This window comes from Rhamphochromis longiceps, linkage group LG7 (genome assembly GCF_057381845.1).
Source record: "Rhamphochromis longiceps isolate RC_006_pf linkage group LG7, R_longiceps_female_GT1.1, whole genome shotgun sequence".
Lineage (NCBI taxonomy): Eukaryota > Metazoa > Chordata > Actinopteri > Cichliformes > Cichlidae > Rhamphochromis > Rhamphochromis longiceps.
The window spans coordinates 13,579,211-13,590,459 of record NC_140563.1 but is presented as its reverse complement, the minus strand read 5'-3'; the positions used below and the strand labels follow the sequence as shown (position 1 = coordinate 13,590,459).

Below are 11,249 nucleotides of genomic sequence, written 5' to 3'. Positions count from 1 at the left end.
TCTACTAATAGATACCTCATTTTGGATGGAGAAAGGTGTGCTCACCTCAAAAACAGAGAAGGAGGGACGAGGCAGCTGCAAAGATCAGTGACTTTACTGAACACTAAAGACCTTAAGTGGAAAATGGTAAAAAGGAAGGAAACAAGCACAGTATGGCACTTGAGCACAGCAGTGTTACTGCCACAGTTACTGCCACAGTGAGGCAGTAGTCTGTTAAATTATAATCCAAGAATGAGATCTCCTTACAGGAAGCATTCACTGCATAACTCATCTAGGAAGAAATAGCATTGAGAAATAGTACATTTGCCGTTGAAGGATTAAAAAACCCTGAAAAAACAGTAATTATGGTTCAGAGGTCTCAAGAGTGCCCTCCGTTAATAATGCTGCACAAATCAATGTTTATGACCATTGTAAAAATCTGAAAACTAGAGAGCCCCCAAAGCCTGTTCTTTGCACAGCGTGTTCATCAGCTTTAGCTTTTCTATTTTAACCTGAAACCTGGTGAGTCTGTTAACTCATCATGTTTATTCCACAGGGGAGGAAAACTTAAACATCAGTATTGCTATCTTGGTTTGTTTATATTACCACAATATAGAATTGCAAATAAAAAAAAGAAGAAGAAGAAAGAAGCTATGGGATAATTTCTGTAACTTATTCTAAATTGTGTGGATTTCCATGTTACCACTATAAAAGGAAGTGCACCTATACAATAAAAAATAATATATATAAATAAAATAATACAGTATTTTTATGTTAATACTTTTATAGTAAATATGTTCCAAGATCAAAACAACAAAAGTCCTGATCACACAAAACATATTCAAACTCATATTCAACTTCATTCAAACCTTAATAGCACCATAATAACACTTAAATAACACTTTATTGGCATGTAAATGGTGGAAATGTGCTTAGAAAAACAAAAAATTGAAAGTTGTTATTTAAAGCTGAAATTATTGATACTTTTATTGACACTTGCTTCAGTTTTTAGATGTTTTATATATTCCCAAATCATTTCTTTTTGTTAAGCCTGATGACTTCTTGATATCAGTATGATAAAACTGTTTTTTCTTTCCTTTTTTCCCCCTGTCATATACTTAAGTCAGCTGCCCCCAAAAAATATGTGGATAAATTCTTCATACTTAAAAAATATCACTATTCACTAAAAACGCTAATACAAACACAATGTTAGGCTATTTGAAGAAAAGGCAACTGAGAATGTAATGGGATACACACAGTTACTGAGGAAATGGTAAAGAAAGCATGGATTATTCATGTCTATTCCCACAGTGCAAACAGCTCCTTTTTGATGGATTTTGCCCGGGGCGCTCCTCCCTGCTCAATACCAACAGTCCCGCGCAGCTCTGCCTGATGCTGCACCGTGAAGCCGGCATGATGAGCTCCCCCAGAATCACAGACAGGGCCAGCGGCTCTCATCTCCTCTCTGCAGTCAGACATAATGATGGTGTGTGGTCTGAGGTGAGCCTAAATTTAAACTAGAGTTTCAGAAGGGGGGTAGTAGAGCAGACAGGTAGGGAGTGTAGCGGGAGAAAAGTGCTGATGGCGTTCGAGTGTAAGGGCCTGTCATACAAATCAGTTGGCAGTTGGAGGGGCAACGGGGTGACAAAAGGGATGCAAAAACATTGTCACCTTCTGAGCCGTGCAGTAATGCACTGAACTCTCGTTTTTTTCTTTTTGCCGTTTTGGTATGTTAACACTGACTTTGAATGGGTGAACTCACCTGGATCAGCTCCAAGCAGTAGGTGGAAAAGCTGTAGGGGTGTTAATGATGGAAGGAATGAAACTGCCATCTTCCATCATCACTGCAGAAATATAGATATATTTAAAATTAGATGCATGCTTCTATAATTCTATAGTTGTTTAACTCTCATTTGTGACATAACTGAACACTTTTTTATGGTAAGATTTATTTTCAACAAAAAATGATATTCTCACAGAGGCGTTTTTGAATTGTGGAAAAAACAAAACATTAATTTAACTACAGTTTACATAGACATGGACAGGAATATGTAACAAATTCAAATTATATAAGAAAATTAATAATTTGACTTTAATAAATACAATATTTTAGTTACTGCATGAAGACATAACTGTGTTTAAAGGGAGCTCCTCTGACTCCTGCCTTGAGTGATCTGCTCAGTCTGCAGTACTGAAATAGATTTTCCTCTACATGAGCTCTGAACTGAGGGTGAACCTGCGTTTTTATAAAGCTCCATTTCTAAAGAGGCCTATCTGCAGACAGCATGAATCTTTGCCAAATTTCTCTTGGCAGAGGATTTAACAGGCATTCAATATAAAGCAATCCAACACAATGCGGGTCAAGCCTCAGCAACAAATGTTGCCTGAAACCATCAACACCCCAGACAGTGACAGCGAAGACTGTCTGGTTCACTGATGAGAAACTGAGTAATGCTGAGATTTCACACTTTTAACACATCCCATGCCGTCATCGAGCATTCAGCAGGTGAAGATGGAGAGCAAATGGACTAGTAGAATGGTCAACTAACCATTCAAAACACCTTAGCAACAGTTAGAATCTATCACGCGGTGGTAATGATCGCCAACCCGTGACTTTGCTGTCCTCCAATGAGCTTGCTTCGCCGCAAAGGGGAGGGGGCAGCCATAGGCAAATAAAGGAGGGACTTGAACAAAGGAAAAGGGGTGTCAGGAACTGCTGGAACATCAGTATTCTCTCCACATTCACTGCTATCACTTCACACTCAATAAGAGCACTATTTAGTCTCATGTGTAATTATAACTGTCACTTGACAGTCAGAAACTATGCTCCATAAAAGAGAAGACCCATGCTTGACAATTGCAGTTATGTCTTTTTCTAAGCAGGTTGATTTAAAAATAATTAAAAAGAAATTTAATTATGGGAAATTTTGGTAGAAAATTGTATAAAGAACCTAATGTTTCAAATTTTTATGGCTTTTACATGAATAAGTGCAATTTTACAACCCTAAAATGAATAATTTTCCTCAGTGGCAGAGAGACTTCAGGACACATGAGTCTGATTGCAGTCAGTGCATTTCCTAAAGACAAATTTAAACACCTTAGATCTCTGTTTTTCAATGAGAGTCAGTGTTTGTGGGTAAAAGTGAAAAATAGCTCTACGCAACACATCATATATAAATACCTGAGCATGAAGTAGTATGGGCATTAGCTGGCCAGTGCTCTGCAAACAGGTGGGAGCTTTAGCACCTGTACATTTGCTATAATCTCAGTAAACCACTCAGTTAAAGATTGTGTCCATCACGATGTATCAGTCCTGTACCTACCGTATTTTTCGGACTTTAAGGCACACTTCAAATGCTTTAATTTTCTCAAAAATCAACAGTGCGCCTTATGTATTGATTCTGGTTGTGCTTACTGACCTTGAACCGATTTTATGTGCTACACGGCGCTCAACAATCTGTCAAAATGTGTTAGTATGACTTTGGTAAGCTACGGAGCCGCACCACTTGATGGATTGTCGGAGCATTACGGTTACCGTAGTCACGAGCCTTGCGGAGTGATATGTACTGTGCTTCAACATAATATTATTCTGTGTGTATAAGGGCCCCAAAATGGCACCTGTTAAGAGACATGCTTACGAAGTGGATTTCAAACTCAAAGCTATCAGTCAGGTTTTGTTTCACTTAATCTCGCCTTGTAATGCGGTGTGCCTTATAGTCCAAGACTATGTACTTTGCAACAGGTAGGTTTCCCAAAATTGCAACACACAGCATTTACAGCCACCAGATAAATGTTTAATTGGTCACTAATCCAAATATGAATTCAGCCAGTCACATGGCAGCAATTACACACAGTTAGGAATGTAGACATGGTCAAGACGACACATCAGAATGGGAAAGAAATGGGATTTAAGTGACTTTGAGCATGGAATGGTCTGAATATCTCAGAAACTGCTGATCTGCTGGAGTTTTTCTACACAACCATCTTCAGAGTTTAAAGAGAATAGGCTGTAAAAACTGCTGTAATCAAACCTATACTGAAAAAGGACAATCTTGACAAGACACAAATGAACAACTACAGGCCGATCTCAAATCTCCCGTTTTTAAGTAAGATCATTGAAAAAGCAGTTTCTCAACAGCTCAGTTACTTCTTAAAACAGAATAATTGCTACGATGCCTTCCAGTCAGGTTTTAGACAGAACCACAGCACTGAAACCGCTCTGACCAAAGTGTTCAATGACATATGTCTGAATACAGACAGTGGAAAAATGTCAGTCTTAGTTTTACTGGATCTCAGTGCAGCATTTGATACAGTTGACCACAACATATTACTCAAACGACTGGAGAACTGGACAGGTCTTTCAGGAACTGTACTAAACTGGTTCAAAACATACGTAGAAAACAGGAAATACTTTGTATCAATAGGTAACTTCACATCTGAGCAGACAAGTATCACATGTGGAGTTCCCCAAGGTTCCATCTTGGGACCCCTTCTGTTTAACATCTACATGCTCCCACTGGCACAGATTATAAACAACAACAAAATAAACTATCACAGCTATGCAGATGACACACAAATATATATCACAATGTCACCAGGAGACCGAGGCCCTGTACAGGCTCTTGGTAAATGCATTGAGGAAATCAATGACTGGTTGTGCCACAATTTTCTCCAGCTAAACAAAAACAAAACTGAGGTAATAGTCTTTGGCGCCAAAGAAAAACGATTACAGGTCACCAGAGAACTTCAATCTATACATCTAAAAACCACAAACCAGGCGAGAAATTTGGGTGTAGTGATGGATGCAGACCTAAACTTAGAAAAACACATTAAGACAATAACAAAGTCAGCTTACTATCACCTCAAGAATATATCAAGGATAAAAGATCTGATGTCTCAACAGGACCTGGAAAAACTAGTCCATGCATTCATCTTTAGTAGGCTTGATTACTGTAACAGCATCTTTACAGGTCTACCTAAAAAATCAGTCAGACAACTACAGCTCATTCAGAACTTTGCTGCTCGAGTCCTCACTAAGACCAAAAAAGTGGACCACATCAGTCCAGCTCTGAGGTCCTTACACTGGCTGCCTGTCCGTCAGAGGATAGACTTTAAAGTTCTGATGCTGGCCTATAAAGCTCTGAATGGTTTAGGACCAAAATACATCAATGACCTCCTGACCCAGTATGAACCATCCAGATCCCTCAGGTCATCTGGATCCGGTCTTTTATCAGTTCCCAGAGTCAGAACCAGACACGGAGAAGCTGCATTCAGCTTTTATGCTCCTTATATCTGGAACAAACTCCCAGAAAGCCTCAGATCAGCTGAAACACTCAGTTTATTTAAATCCAGGTTGAAGACTCACCTGTTCTCAGCTGCATTTGAATAAAGCACCAAATCCACACTTTAAGCTTAAATTTCAAAACTTACATTTAACTACTGATTTTATCTGTTTTGATTTTATATACTGTTGTTTGTTTGTTTGTTTGTTAATTAGTTAGTTAGTTTATTTGCTTGTTTTAATCAATTTTAAATCATGCTTTTTATTTGTTCTTGTTTCTAATGTCTCTGTAAAGCACTTTGAATCACCTTGTTGTTGAATTGTGCTATACAAATAAACTTGCCTTGCCTTGCCTTGCCAAAAAAAGAAAAATATCCAGTGAGAAGCAGTTCTATGGGGCACAATACCTTGCTGATGTCAGACATCAAAGGGGAATGGCCAGAAGGCTTCGAGCTGATAGGAAGGCAACAGTTACTCAAATAATAAGTATGTACCGGTTGCCACTCCTTTTAGCTAAGAACAGGACACAGTTCACACAGACTCACTAAAGTTGAGCAGAAGATGATGTCTGGTCTGTTGAGTCTTGGTTTCTTGTGTAACACACAAAATTTGGTGTAAACGATATAAAAGCACTAAACCATTCTGCCGGGTATCAAGGTGGTGTTGTATGGTGTAACTGTTTCTTGCCACACTTTGGGTTTCTTAGTACTAACTATGATCTTAAATGCCACAGCCTACCTGAGTAAGAATGCCAGAGAATGTATAAATGCCACACATTTAAATTTAAATGGTGTTTACTAACAAGTCAGTTTAGTCTGACCCAGACAGATTACAATCTGTGTTCTTAGCTCTTTGTACTCTAGTGTACAATCTAAAGCCAAGCCCACACGACATTACCCAATAGCTTTATCCCATTTGGTGGAGTTGTGCTCTTTGGCTTCTCATGCTCCCTGTAGGCCTGCAGCTCCATAGTGGGCCTCTCTCAGGATGGTGTGCGGGATGGGAGGGTGGAACAGGTCACATCCTGAGTCCTCCACCTACAGGATTCATTCACTTCACTTTTTCCATAAATGAACAGAAGCTAACATATTCCGTATGCTAAGGAGACAGAATTTACTGTCACTGTTCTGTTATACATTTTTTTAAAGAAGTGATTTTTTCCCCCCAGACAGAAAATTATGCAACTGACCTTTGTGACCTTGAAATGACCCTGTTATCTTTCATAAGACGTTGTTAAACACGTCCACAGAAACTAGAAATGCAGCTCAAAATGCCTTGCTAATTGCACAAACAGCTCTCCATTCTCACAAACAGGCTTGCTCCTTCTCTCTTCAGAGGCCTAATCCCTCTTAGCACGGATATAAGAAACGTGCCACCTGCCTCCAGTCATACCAGCTCGTGGCCTGACTGCCCTTGTGACACCACGCTGGCCATAATCTCATGAACAAATGCATAGCCTAGGATGCCACTGCTGGATCTAGACTTGGTGCTGCATACATATTTCCGTCCTCCCTTAGCAAATTCAAGCCTTTCATTGTCTACAGAAAAAATGGTCACCTAAGTGTTTGTTTAACTGTCATAGCTAGTATTAAACCTTTTCCTCAAATAATTTATTTCCAGCACAAGTGCCAATCAAGAAGAGGTTACTGCATATGATTTGGCCTTTGCCTGTGATTTAGAGGTGATATAACACTACCAGTTTGAAGTCATACATCTAAACCTTTAAGCAGAATATATGTAAATGCATCTACCGCCTTGGCTCTCAACTGTGAGAATAATATACTGCTATACTGTATATGTAGCACGTAGCCTAAGGAGCTTCAAACTGGGCTAAATTGTCTCGGCAGTCCAAAAGATGTATACTCTGAATGTAGAGCTGGGCGATATGAGATTTTTTCATATCACGATATGTTTTTTTTCATTTCAGGCGATAACGATATCTATCACGATATAAGCCAAATAACTATATTTGTAAGATTTAAATGTGCCGTTGCTCACAAGTAAAATGTGAAATAATCAGCAGCTTGTTTTTAAATATTTATTTCCCATAATAAGTTCAACAGGGTAGATGTACTTAAGGAACATGAGACTTTTTCAGATAAATAAAGGCAAATATTGCAAACTACACAAAAGGCAGCCGCTAAAGCGTTTAAGTTTGGTGACTGGTCCGACGTCACATCATGTCCTGCCTGCCACCCACACTCGACCCGCTCCAGTTTGCATACAGAGCTAACAGATCAACTGAAGATGCCATTGCTACAACGCTCCACACCACCATCTCTCACCTGGAAGTGCAGGGCCGTTACGCCAGGCTGCTCTTTGTTGACTTTAGCTCTGCTTTCAATACGATACTCCCGGACAGACTAATAGATAAACTGCTGGAAATTGGACTTCCTTCCACCACCTGCCGCTGGATCAGAGACTTCCTCTCAGACCGTGTACAGAGAGTTAGAGTGGGGCCTCATCTTTCCTCAGCCCTCAGCCTCAACACCGGCTCTCCACAAGGCTGTGTACTGAGTCCCCTACTGTACACTCTGTACACACATGACTGTGTTAGTTCCCACCCAGACAACACAGTCATCAAGTTTGCAGATGATACCACTGTGGTGGGGCTCATCTCAGGGGGAGATGAGACTGCATACAGAGCTGAAGTTCAGAGGCTGTCAGATTGGTGTGCAGACAACAACCTGGACCTCAATACCACCAAAACAAAAGAACTGGTAGTTGACTTCAGTAGGAGGAAGTCCGAGCTGCAGCCTGTCAGCATCAACGGGGAGTGCGTGGAAAGGGTCTCCAGTTTCAAGTTTCTGGGTGTGCACATAGACACAGACCTCCAATGGAGCTCTAACACCTCTGCGATCTTAAAGAAGGCCCAACAGCGTCTCCACTTTCTGAGAATCCTCAGAAAAATGGACCTGAAGAAGGAGCTGCTGACCGTCTTCTACCGCTGCTCCATTGAAAGTGTGCTGACATATTGCATCGGTGTGTGGTTCTCCAGCTGCACCACAGCACACAGAAAGGCACTCCAGAGGGTCATCAACATGGCCCAAAAAATCATTGGACATCCTCTTCCCTCCCTGAAGGACCTGTACAGCACTCGCTGTCTCAAGAGGGCACGCAGCATCCTACGGGACTGCACACACCCAGGACACCGGGTGTTTAAGCTGCTGCCGTCTGGCAGGAGGTTCAGGCTGCTGAGGTCCCGAACAAATAGACTCAAGGACAGCTTTTACAACAGGGCAATAGCCCTGATCAATGTAAATAGCTGACCTGACTGGATACCTCCCTGGACTTTTTAGGGGGAGGTAACAATGTTTAAAACGATAACAATAATATTTATATTTATAACAAGGTGCAATAATAATTAATGTGCAATAATAACAGTGTGCAATACACATACACTTATTCTTCTTTTTTATACTAAGTTAATATACTGTGTTGTGTTGTTTGTTACGTTGTGATGTGTCATATCGTGTCGTGTTGTGTTATATGTAGTGCCGACGTAGGACAGTTTTTCCAATTTCATTGTACTACTGTACTATGTATGACTGTGCAATGACAATAAAGAGTTATCTTATCTTATCTTATCTTAAGTTTCAAAATAGAACAAATGAAACAGACTAAATTGTCAATTCCACTTAGAAACAAAATATTAATTCTAAAAATAAATCTTAGTTTGTTTTACAGAAGAACAGACAAAACTGACTAACTTTTGTCAATATCAAATAAACTGAGAACTAAAAGGAAATTCTCAATCTCTCCTTGTTGTATAGCTTAGCTTTTCAAACAGTTTTAACAGTTACTTTAGTCTGACAAAAGCCGAATGACGAATTAGCGCTTCCAGTCAGAGACTGAGGCTACGTCCACACGTACACGGGTATTTTTGAAAACGGAGATTTTCCGTTTTTGTTTTAAAAAATAATCCCGTTCACACGTAAAGGCAGAAATGAAGGAAAACGCTGCTATGAACATGCCAAAGCAGCAGGTGGCGCTAGATTCCTAACCGTGCAGAAATGTTGGCCAATCAGAAGTCTAGAAGCCTCGATGGGAAAAAGTAAACAAAGCTGCGGCATAGAAGCAGAACCGAGTCGTATGTGTGGAGGGACAGTAACTGTGTGTATATGTAAGCATTTAAACACTGCAGAGAGTAGAATTAACAGTAACAGTATTGTAGAAATTCATTTCACCGAAACAATAACGCGGCGCACAGTGTGACGCATGCACCAGTTTATTGTATTTCCAGACTTGCTTTCGGCACAATTTACAGTGCACGCTACTCTGTTTTTTGTCAGACTTGAAATAGCCGAAATACCTTCACACTACGGAACTTCTATGGCTCTTCCGTTCGACAATCTCTCCGGCATTGGAACCATCATCGGTTTTCTCTTCGGTCACGCTCGGTTGATTTTTCTAGTCGGCACACTCATTTCCTCCATTATGCGCTGGCTCCATTACCCGCTGGCTGCTTCCCAAACAAACACACGTGCGGCTTGGCACTTGTGCTGTACTTAGCAAGTCACGCGACGTGACTGCGGCTGTGATTGGTTCAGCTCTGCGCTACTGAATTTGGATCGGCTGACCTTTTTTTTTTTTTTTTTTTTTTTTTTTTAAGAGGACAAGAGCGGCGAGGTCTATCGCGATAGCTTAATTTCTCTATCGAGTAAAAGTTATATCGCGATACATATCGTTATCGTTCTATCGCCCAGCTCTATCTGAATGCTATTCAAAAGTGAAAGAGTTAAAATGAGCTTTGTGTTGTGCTTAAAAGAGCACAGTGAAGTCGTCGTCTGCAAACTGCCTATATAATATTTTCAGGATCAAATCAGACCAGACCGGGACTGAAGTATACTGAAAGAGCCGTGTAGTATAATGTCTAGATGATTTTTCGCATTAAAGTTGACTTTAATCTGTTGTTTTAGTATCCCATTCAGTATACGATGGTCTGTTTAAACAAGGATGGAGATGTCAGGCTGCATTAGCATCCAGACAGCCGCTGCACCCAGAGGACTCTGCAGTGCTGAGAAACTCAGTCATTAAATTTGCAGTCGTTCTGCAGAGCTTCACTGTCTGCTTATTGGTTGGGGGGCGGTCATGGATGATCCACCTCGCAGATAAAAACTAGACTGTTTCTTTTTTTAAATTTCTGAATTAAAAACAGAACTTGCCATATTTTAACTACAACATGTTGTAATTGAGATTCATTATTTACAATTTTAACTAAAAACAACTGTGCTAAAAATAGATAAGTGGCTTTAGTCCCTGTGCATTTATTTTTGCCATGCCTGAGATAAAGTATGACATAATATTGATGCGTTCAACATTTAAAAACAGGTTTCAAAGACAATTACTCTAAGAGTATAAAACAAACTATGTTCTGCTCCTCCATTTGTTATACAAAAGCATATAACGGCTAATGTACTGTAGGTACTGAAGGTTTTATGGATTCGTTTGCACTGTAAGGCACAAAATGATGAACACATGAAGGAAGTAAAGCAATAAATCATAAGATTTATTGAATGATGAAACGAATGAAAAATAAATTGCACTTTAGTAACCCCTTCAAGTTCGCCGCTGTGCCAGCCATAATTGTGACTAACAGTTATCACAAATGCAGCTCTGCCTTCATCTGTTTGATTGCTGTCGTGATTTCTGCCACGCTTGCTTGGCAGATTTTCTCGGTTATGGCAGCTAAACATTGACTTTTATTATTTACCGCTCTTTGTTCATCTGTTGTAAACAAAGGATTGTTGTTGTTTCTCATTTCAAGTGCCCTTCCCCCAGCTACCTTTTGTTTCTGAAAGCCTTGGTTTGTTGTTAGAAGCCTTGAATTGGAGCCTGCCAGGCCTGCCCCCTCTCCTGCCTCAAAGCTGGTTGTAGATGAAAAATTTATGACTGCTATGCCTATTTCATTTGAAGTGCTGCTGCTGTTCTTCTGATGCTGCCCCCACTGATGGTGACTGCATCTGCAGTTTTCATTCGACCGTTCCCC

General features: G+C 40.2%; 1 long non-coding RNA gene across 1 annotated transcript; it reads right to left on the bottom strand.

The window, feature by feature from the left end:
- Positions 1-804: 804 nt before the first annotated feature.
- LOC146664920 (uncharacterized) lies at positions 805-9,969 on the bottom strand. The gene is made up of 3 exons (XR_014912374.1): positions 9,573-9,969; positions 1,742-1,823; positions 805-1,444 (listed from the first exon to the last, which is right to left on the bottom strand). It is a non-coding gene; the product is annotated as an uncharacterized LOC146664920 (long non-coding RNA).
- Positions 9,970-11,249: the final 1,280 nt, after the last annotated feature.